The sequence below is a fragment of the Aquarana catesbeiana genome, linkage group LG07 (assembly GCF_042186555.1).
Source record: "Aquarana catesbeiana isolate 2022-GZ linkage group LG07, ASM4218655v1, whole genome shotgun sequence".
Lineage (NCBI taxonomy): Eukaryota > Metazoa > Chordata > Amphibia > Anura > Ranidae > Aquarana > Aquarana catesbeiana.
The window spans coordinates 167,744,993-167,755,484 of record NC_133330.1 but is presented as its reverse complement, the minus strand read 5'-3'; the positions used below and the strand labels follow the sequence as shown (position 1 = coordinate 167,755,484).

The following is a 10,492-nucleotide window of genomic DNA, read 5'->3' as shown; positions in this document are numbered from 1 at the left end:
TGTGCTGGAGGTAGGGGGTGGGGCAGGGGTAGGGGCCGGGGGGGCGGTAGTGGACTTACTTGTGGCCTTTCGAGGTTCTTTTGGTTTTTCTGGCAGCTTCCTCCCGGATGGCTTACCCTGGCTCACAGCTCCAGCGTAGGTCCGGGTCCTCTGGGGGCAGTGTCTGAAGACATGCTCTGCCAATCCGCAGGCTTTGGACCTCGGACAGCCCTTGGTCTCGTGGCCTGTTACCCTACAGAACTTGCAAGCAAGCTCTGTACAATCCTTACCTATGTGTCCCGGCTGCCCACACTTGTTACAGTTGCAGGGTATGCCAGGGTAGACAAGGATTCCTGCGGAGGATCCCAGGGAGAAGAAAGGCTGCAGGTGCTGGATGTCCCCCGAAGGGTCTTTCCTCAGTTTGCAGAGCACAGACCACTTACCTATCCAGAAGCCGTTGGCATCGAAGATTTGGATCGGGTCCTTCACCACGGTGCAGAACCTCTGGAGGTAGCTGGCTATGTCCTTTCCGCTGGTATGGGGGTTCCTCATGGCCACTGTCACCCGCTTTTCATCCCGTGTTATGGGGCAGTTCGCTGTGAACTTCCGGAAAGGGGATTCAGGGCCACTGGTCTTCACCATCTCCCAGTATCTTCTGCAGACCTGAAATGACACAAAAGTCATAAAGAAAATACCTCTTGTGAAGGCCTGCACAGAAAGCGTCTCCGCTTTGCTGAACCCCTGTTCCAGGATCATCTTCTTCCCGAAGATCTCCGGGGTCAAGTCGGGGATTCTTCCGTCCACCTCCTTCAGCTGCAGCACGACCGTCTGCTTCATCCAAGGCTCCAAAGCTGGGAGACCGTCTGCAGGCTGGTCTGGCTTGGCTGGTCCTGGTCGGCTGGTGCCGGCCAGGGTAGAGGCGGGGGTTGAGGCAGCGGCATTCCGGGGCTCGGAGGAAGTGGCTGGAACGGGGTTCTTCTTCTCCTTGCTGGTCTTCTTATGGCTCTTCCCCATCGTCGAGGAGTTGGATGTCGCTTCAGGTGTTCTTAGGCGGCTTCCTTCTGGTTCCTCGACGTCTTCACTCTTTTTCGTAGCCTTTACAAAGGCTCTAGCATCTACTGCCCGGAGGTAGTAATACGGAGTGGGGGATGAGGGAAGACCGCAATCTCATTCCCTGTGGGGGCTAAGCCTCTAACCCAATAGCAGCAAGTAGGTGAAGCTGAATTTAATCAACGATCCTACCAGGCCAAGCAGAGGGTACCCCACAAGGACCAATTGGCTTGGATAGATGCAAGTGGTTCTCAACGTCCTAGCTGTGAAGCAGAGACACCCCTAAGGGCTAAAGTCGATACTACACTTGATCTTAGCCAAAAGGCCGAGAAGCGCCTGATCCCAAATGGGTACTCACATGCCACAGGATTGTGAATCTCAGGGGGTCCGTGACTGCAGGCCGCCAAATAGCTCAGGTCCAGGAGCTGAGGGAGGAGCTCAGAGAGAGGGGCCGGGAGAGACTCAGACACAACACAATGGTCCCCCAAAGAGTAATGGGTCCACACTGGTAATTGGTGAGGATGAAGCTCTAAAGTAATGAAAGTAAAATGTATAAGGTGTTGCCCCAAACCAGGCTGGGGCCCCTACTCACAAAAGAGTACAGAGATATCCAACTAATAATCCCCCTTACCTAAGGATGATGAAAAGTGGCCAGCCATATCTGACCCGGTGATGGATGTGCTGCCTGAGAACAGGCTAAACATGAATGAGGACCCTATATACAGCCAGTCCCCACCCCAATCAGAGAGCTCCCCCCCAGCATCACGCGGTGCAGGCACACAAGGGGCGGGGACTGGCTGTATATAGGGTCCTCTTGTTCATTTCATCTTTTTCTTCCTTTTTTTTCTTTTTCTTTCATTTTTCACCATACTGTCCCTTTTCTTTGTAGATCCTGGTGCTATATCGCCCCTAAAGAGTGTTTAATACACGAAACGCCTCGGGATTACGACATGCACCAGACAATCATATACCTACAAGTTTTTAAATTATCTATTTTGTGATCTTATGCTACTCAAATGAATATTTTTTCCAGATTAGGATTATTTGCCCTGCATCATTTGGGGGCTGTTTACCATGTCTGCCATGTATTGGTTAGGATGTGACTGCTATATGATTTGTTATTACAATCTCCACTTGAACTCAAATTGTGTCATTGTACTACTATGTATCAATAAAGTGTTTTATGCAATTTTGACTGTCCCTCTGGCCTCTTTTGCCCACCTCATTTAAAGTCCCAACCCTCCTGCTTTTTCTTGGTAGGGCGAGACATTGACCCTATTGTCCTTCCAGTCTCAGATGTTCTATATTTCCCTCCAGGCCTTAGCCAAACTCGTGAACTATGTGAGGATAGGCTATCTCAGCAGTAACACATTTAAATGGGCCACTAATCCTTCAGTTTGCACAACTTTTGAGGGTAGTCGTGAGGAGTCGGAAAGAAAGATCTATTGGAGTTGCTGGATCTAATATCAGTTTAACCGTTTGTTCCGACAGAGCAATGTTCGGTTCAGGCCATACTTACAAGGCAGTATCAATTGCAAGAACTTTAAGCAGAAGGTGATCAGAGATTCAAGCTCTTGGAGCTTCAAAGTAAAATTATTTATATATATATATATATATATATATATATATATATATATATATATATATATTCCTTTCTCTCCAGAAAGTGTAGAGTTGGGTCTTGTAGATCATCCTGCATCAAACATAACAGCAGCCTGCTATTTAACAGACAGCTGGACATTGCCTAACTTTCCACAACATCACACAGGAAAGTCATACGTACTGTTCATTTTCAGAACTTTTAAGTAGTATTTGTCCACAATTGTCCCTTTCAGGTCATCTAAATAAACCTTTTTTTCATTCTAGCTGGGAATCATCAAGGGAAAGAGGTTACCACCTGGATCCTAGCAGGCTTGGTTGTGCATATAGGACTAGGGGTAGCGAGCCTCCTTCAGTGGTGGCGGAGCACTCTACCAGAGTGGTTGAAGCCTCATAGGCAGCACATTCAAGAGAATCTATGGTGCCCATCTGTACAGGGGTATCGTGGTCGTTCCTACATTCCTACTCAAACTTGACGGAATAGACCCGGGGGACTTTATAGGAAGGACTATTCAGTCCTCTGTTTCATCCTAATTAGAAGATTGGTTTGACAAGTAGATCCCACCCTGTCAGCTAGTTATTTATCACTAGTATGCTGCCATGTTGGCGTCAGGAAAACGGAAAATTGTATCAAATACTTACCGTAATTTTCCTTTCCTGACGCCAAACCATGGCAGCATACGGTCCCACTCTTATACGTTTCAGTATGTAGCCAATTAAAGAGAATGGGGTGGGGCCTAACTAGGCCTTTCATTTATGCTATTCACTGGTCCTGAGGGAGTGGTCAAGAGGCGGCGCTCTATCACTAGTATGCTGCCATGGTTTGGCATCAGGAAAGGAAAATTACGGTAAGTATTTGATACAATTTTCCGTTATACACCAAAGATGTTGGTTTGTTCAAAAACAATTTAACATGTGAATGTGCTTTGAGTAAAACGTTTTCTAATCAACAATGTGTGGCTTCTTCTTTCAATGCACAAAAGCAGTTTTTGGAGTAAAGTTGGTGTTTTCAGTGGTAATGGGGGTTATTTACTAAAGGCAAATCCACTTTGCACTACAAGTGCAGTTTCAGTGCAGTTTCAAGTGCACTTGTAGTGCAAAGTGGATTTGCCTTTAGTAAATAACACCAAGTTGGGTAACTATCAACGTAGAAGCCCTTTACAGCTCTATCCCCCATGCTGGGGGGCTCTCAGCTGTGAACAAAAATCGCTTTAATCTCACCTTCACGATGTCATCGAGCCATAATGAGATTCCTTTTTTAGATGTTATGGTCTCTAAAAGTCAGGATGGTGGACGCAGCAGTGGCCTTTATCGGAAGGCCACTGCGGGCAACACCATCCTACACGCCTCGAGTTTCCATCCACCAAGCCTTATTAAATCTATACCATATAGCCAGTACCTTAGGGTGCGCAGAAATTGTACTGACGAAGCGACTTTCCAAATCGAAGCAGACAATTTACGGGAAAGACTTCTCCTAAGAGGCTACTCACGCACTTCCCTAAAAAAGGCATACAAAAGGGCCACTATGCATACTCGACATACACTTATTTATTCACAAAAGCATAGGAATCAGGATAATCCCTTGCGCATTATTACTAAGTACTGCAATCAACATACAGAAGTTAGAAGAATTGTGTCAAAATTTTGGCACGTTCTTACTATGGACCCCAATTTAAGTAGACTCCTCCCCGAGAGGCCGCTCTTCACCTTCAGGAGGGCCACGTCTGCGGCCTCCAGATTGGTTAGGAGTGAATTCAAGGGAGACAACTTTGCCGAGCATTGCAAGTATAAGGGCACTTTCATGTGTGGGGCCTGTGGGTACTGCAAATTCATGTATACTATCAAAAACCCGACTTTACCTGATGGCAGTACTTTCAGGCCCAAACACTTTGCCAACTGCAAGACCAAGGGGGTTGTGTACATGCTCCGGTGTGATTGCGGGTGCTTCTATGTCGGGAAGACCAAACTGGAGTTTTGGCATAGGGCATACCGCCACATCCGGAGGATGCAGACATGTGATCCCGATTTACCATTAGGTAGGCACACCACCTTGGTCCACCAGGGGATCTTTCCAAAAATCTAATTTCTGATTTTGGATCAGGTACACCCTAGTCTGAGGGGGGGAGACTGGAACAAGGATCTCCTCCAGCTTGAACTGAGGTGGATTTATAATTTGCGGGCTACTAAGCCCCCTGGACTCAACGATGCAGTATGCTTTAAGCCATTCTTGGAGGGCTTTGACTCCGGGGGCATGGAGAAATAGGGTCTCCTCCAATCCCTTCCTTGCTCTGATCCTCTTTCTATATTTCTCTATAGCCATTCCTAGTTAGACTTTTGTCCATATGTTTCCCTTTTTTTCACAACCTATGTCGGTTCCCGCTGCCTTACCCATATACAATGCAATATAGGGACAGTTTTTTGACCCTTCGGGGTCCTTATTTTCTTATACTTTTTTACATGTAGTCATTGTAGGGGTATAATAATTTTGGGCAGTACTGGGACCCTCCATTGGAACATAGGTGGTTCTCTTTGATTGTATATACTATTTTTGTCCCATTATTGATCTCTCTGTGCAACAGTTTTACGGTTGTCTCCACTGCAGATGATTTACCTGTGTTTGAATTGGTTTTGGCTATATTTACATAGTTTTATTATGCATTTAATGTATGCATTTAATTAAGCTATCATCTATTTTTTGGATTTTACTTTTTTCCTTTCTTTGCAGTACACATATTGTGAGATGTCATCTTTGTGGGCGCTGCTTTCTGTGTACAGACACGGCACGGCAAAGATGTTCCCCTCGGGACATCGTGGGAGGAGCTGCCACCCTGGACGCTCCTCCATTCCAGCCCTGGGTCAGTCTTCTGACTGTCCCCAGGGAAGGCTTGCCATGCCGGTGGGAGTGGGCTGCGGCGCGTCACTCCGTGGCGCATCGCCGTGACATATGCCTGCGCTTGTGTTCCAGCTTGGCTGGCACGTGTGCGCAGTGCGTCATCGGGGCTGGCGCCGCGAGGAGGCGTGGTGCAGCCGACACTCAGGGGGCCCACTGGCGGGACGGAACTAACACACACCCCCATCAAGCTGACTACCAGTCAGCCGATGGTGGTTAGGATGGGATGGGTTTGAGATACTTCCCTTCTCCAGCTGATTCCTTTTGTGAATCAGCTGGCGACTCGCTTCTGTGGGGTATAAACAAGCCGGCTCATTCAGTTTGATCTCCAGGTTGGAGCGGGACGCTGAATCTGTGCTTGCTGATCTGGCTGTCTAAGTAAGTTAAGTATACATATGTTCTGGGTTGTATCTAGGTTACTCATTGTTCCAACATCTATGCTTTCTTGGGGTGTCTGCCTGGCTTCTCTTCTTTACTTATTATACTTTGCCTGCCTCATTCAGGCTTAACGGCTTAACTCTGCCCCTTATAACCAGGCTCCCCCATCTCTTTACAGCCTGTTGGTTACAAGTCCAGACTCCCAGTTTTTTCCCTTACCTTATCAGCTGAAGGCCATACCTTCGAATTTTGTTAACAGGTATGTTTCCTTTCTTTGTTTTCTATATATGGATTCCACCCCCATGTACCTTTTAGACACCACTAATACAATTACTTCTGCCATTTCCTTTACACCACCCCTTCTCCCATCCTATACATGGCTGTGTCTTTGTTCCTAGGTCCACAGCCGCCCGGTCCCCAGCCTGCACACAGACGCTGCACCCGGTCTCAGGGTGCGCCGGCCCTCAGCACCATTGGGGGTACTTTTTCCTCCCTGGCACACTAACCTCCGCGATACAACCTAGGAAGAGATACTCTCTAGCCAATCTTCAGGTGTACACTGCTGGGGAGACATCCGTGAAATTGTTTTTATGCCATGGATACTTATGTAGTATTTGTATATTGGAAGTAAGTGAGGTTTATGTTTTGATCTTTTTTCTTCTTCTCTCTTTCTTTGTTTTTCTTAGGGGTTTTTTACATGTGATGTTAATTATTCCTTTGTTTTTGTAATCCCCCAGATGCTATTTCTCACTCTATGAACCCTAATGAAGGATTTTCTGAAACGCGTCAGTTCAGTGAGACTTATCAACCTCCATTTACGGTTCTCTTTTCATTACACCTCCATTCGTATCCATATTTACATGTGCTTTGCTTTAAGTGTATTTTGTAAATATTTTTTTTGTCCTGATTTGTATATATTTTGTTTTCTGATTATGTAATAAAAGTATATATTTTATCTACATTGTATTGACTTGCATGGTAGTGCCTTCAAAATTCCACCATAGGGGAACTCATGTCTTCTTTTAGTAAATAACACCCACAGTGCTTTATCATTTGCCACAATCACGACATTTTCAGGACACCCCAAATTTCTGTTATGGTGCTGAAAATGATGAATATTTTTGTCAGTAATGCATTACATACATTAACAACAAAAACAAGGTGTGTGTGTAGCAGACCCACAACATAATAATAGTTAGCCGAGGAAGAGATTGTGACCTCATGTCTCAAAGAAATTTTGTTTGCACTGTTGAAGAAAAAGGCCAAAAAAAAGACAATTAGATAACTGAGGAGACAGCTAAAAGAAAGTCAAGCAGTAAATCAAAGCAAATATTAGTTCAGTTTCAAAAATAAATTTATTTTCAAAATGTCTCAGACATTGTCTGGCATATCAATGGCCCCCCTACCCGCAAAGTCGATACTACACTTGATCTTAGCCAAAAGGCCGAGAAGCGCCTGATCCCAAATGGGTACTCACATGCCACAGGATTGTGAATCTCAGGGGGTCCGTGACTGCAGGCCGCCAAATAGCTCAGGTCCAGGAGCTGAGGGAGGAGCTCAGAGAGAGGGGCCGGGAGAGACTCAGACACAACACAATGGTCCCCCAAAGAGTAATGGGTCCACACTGGTAATTGGTGAGGATGAAGCTCTAAAGTAATGAAAGTAAAATGTATAAGGTGTTGCCCCAAACCAGGCTGGGGCCCCTACTCACAAAAGAGTACAGAGATATCCAACTAATAATCCCCCTTACCTAAGGATGATGAAAAGTGGCCAGCCATATCTGACCCGGTGATGGATGTGCTGCCTGAGAACAGGCTAAACATGAATGAGGACCCTATATACAGCCAGTCCCCACCCCAATCAGAGAGCTCCCCCCCAGCATCACGCGGTGCAGGCACACAAGGGGCGGGGACTGGCTGTATATAGGGTCCTCTTGTTCATTTCATCTTTTTCTTCCTTTTTTTTCTTTTTCTTTCATTTTTCACCATACTGTCCCTTTTCTTTGTAGATCCTGGTGCTATATCGCCCCTAAAGAGTGTTTAATACACGAAACGCCTCGGGATTACGACATGCACCAGACAATCATATACCTACAAGTTTTTAAATTATCTATTTTGTGATCTTATGCTACTCAAATGAATATTTTTTCCAGATTAGGATTATTTGCCCTGCATCATTTGGGGGCTGTTTACCATGTCTGCCATGTATTGGTTAGGATGTGACTGCTATATGATTTGTTATTACAATCTCCACTTGAACTCAAATTGTGTCATTGTACTACTATGTATCAATAAAGTGTTTTATGCAATTTTGACTGTCCCTCTGGCCTCTTTTGCCCACCTCATTTAAAGTCCCAACCCTCCTGCTTTTTCTTGGTAGGGCGAGACATTGACCCTATTGTCCTTCCAGTCTCAGATGTTCTATATTTCCCTCCAGGCCTTAGCCAAACTCGTGAACTATGTGAGGATAGGCTATCTCAGCAGTAACACATTTAAATGGGCCACTAATCCTTCAGTTTGCACAACTTTTGAGGGTAGTCGTGAGGAGTCGGAAAGAAAGATCTATTGGAGTTGCTGGATCTAATATCAGTTTAACCGTTTGTTCCGACAGAGCAATGTTCGGTTCAGGCCATACTTACAAGGCAGTATCAATTGCAAGAACTTTAAGCAGAAGGTGATCAGAGATTCAAGCTCTTGGAGCTTCAAAGTAAAATTATTTATATATATATATATATATATATATATATATATATATATATATATATATATATATATATATATTCCTTTCTCTCCAGAAAGTGTAGAGTTGGGTCTTGTAGATCATCCTGCATCAAACATAACAGCAGCCTGCTATTTAACAGACAGCTGGACATTGCCTAACTTTCCACAACATCACACAGGAAAGTCATACGTACTGTTCATTTTCAGAACTTTTAAGTAGTATTTGTCCACAATTGTCCCTTTCAGGTCATCTAAATAAACCTTTTTTTCATTCTAGCTGGGAATCATCAAGGGAAAGAGGTTACCACCTGGATCCTAGCAGGCTTGGTTGTGCATATAGGACTAGGGGTAGCGAGCCTCCTTCAGTGGTGGCGGAGCACTCTACCAGAGTGGTTGAAGCCTCATAGGCAGCACATTCAAGAGAATCTATGGTGCCCATCTGTACAGGGGTATCGTGGTCGTTCCTACATTCCTACTCAAACTTGACGGAATAGACCCGGGGGACTTTATAGGAAGGACTATTCAGTCCTCTGTTTCATCCTAATTAGAAGATTGGTTTGACAAGTAGATCCCACCCTGTCAGCTAGTTATTTATCACTAGTATGCTGCCATGTTGGCGTCAGGAAAACGGAAAATTGTATCAAATACTTACCGTAATTTTCCTTTCCTGACGCCAAACCATGGCAGCATACGGTCCCACTCTTATACGTTTCAGTATGTAGCCAATTAAAGAGAATGGGGTGGGGCCTAACTAGGCCTTTCATTTATGCTATTCACTGGTCCTGAGGGAGTGGTCAAGAGGCGGCGCTCTATCACTAGTATGCTGCCATGGTTTGGCATCAGGAAAGGAAAATTACGGTAAGTATTTGATACAATTTTCCGTTATACACCAAAGATGTTGGTTTGTTCAAAAACAATTTAACATGTGAATGTGCTTTGAGTAAAACGTTTTCTAATCAACAATGTGTGGCTTCTTCTTTCAATGCACAAAAGCAGTTTTTGGAGTAAAGTTGGTGTTTTCAGTGGTAATGGGGGTTATTTACTAAAGGCAAATCCACTTTGCACTACAAGTGCAGTTTCAGTGCAGTTTCAAGTGCACTTGTAGTGCAAAGTGGATTTGCCTTTAGTAAATAACACCAAGTTGGGTAACTATCAACGTAGAAGCCCTTTACAGCTCTATCCCCCATGCTGGGGGGCTCTCAGCTGTGAACAAAAATCGCTTTAATCTCACCTTCACGATGTCATCGAGCCATAATGAGATTCCTTTTTTAGATGTTATGGTCTCTAAAAGTCAGGATGGTGGACGCAGCAGTGGCCTTTATCGGAAGGCCACTGCGGGCAACACCATCCTACACGCCTCGAGTTTCCATCCACCAAGCCTTATTAAATCTATACCATATAGCCAGTACCTTAGGGTGCGCAGAAATTGTACTGACGAAGCGACTTTCCAAATCGAAGCAGACAATTTACGGGAAAGACTTCTCCTAAGAGGCTACTCACGCACTTCCCTAAAAAAGGCATACAAAAGGGCCACTATGCATACTCGACATACACTTATTTATTCACAAAAGCATAGGAATCAGGATAATCCCTTGCGCATTATTACTAAGTACTGCAATCAACATACAGAAGTTAGAAGAATTGTGTCAAAATTTTGGCACGTTCTTACTATGGACCCCAATTTAAGTAGACTCCTCCCCGAGAGGCCGCTCTTCACCTTCAGGAGGGCCACGTCTGCGGCCTCCAGATTGGTTAGGAGTGAATTCAAGGGAGACAACTTTGCCGAGCATTGCAAGTATAAGGGCACTTTCATGTGTGGGGCCTGTGGGTACTGCAAATTCATGTATACTATCAAAAACCCGACTTTACCTGATGG

At 45.0% G+C, this 10,492-nt stretch overlaps 1 pseudogene; it reads right to left on the bottom strand.

The window, feature by feature from the left end:
* Nucleotides 1–7,171: 7,171 nt before the first annotated feature.
* LOC141103987 (U2 spliceosomal RNA) lies at nucleotides 7,172–7,352 on the bottom strand (annotated as a pseudogene).
* Between the last annotated feature and the right edge of the window lie 3,140 nt (nucleotides 7,353–10,492).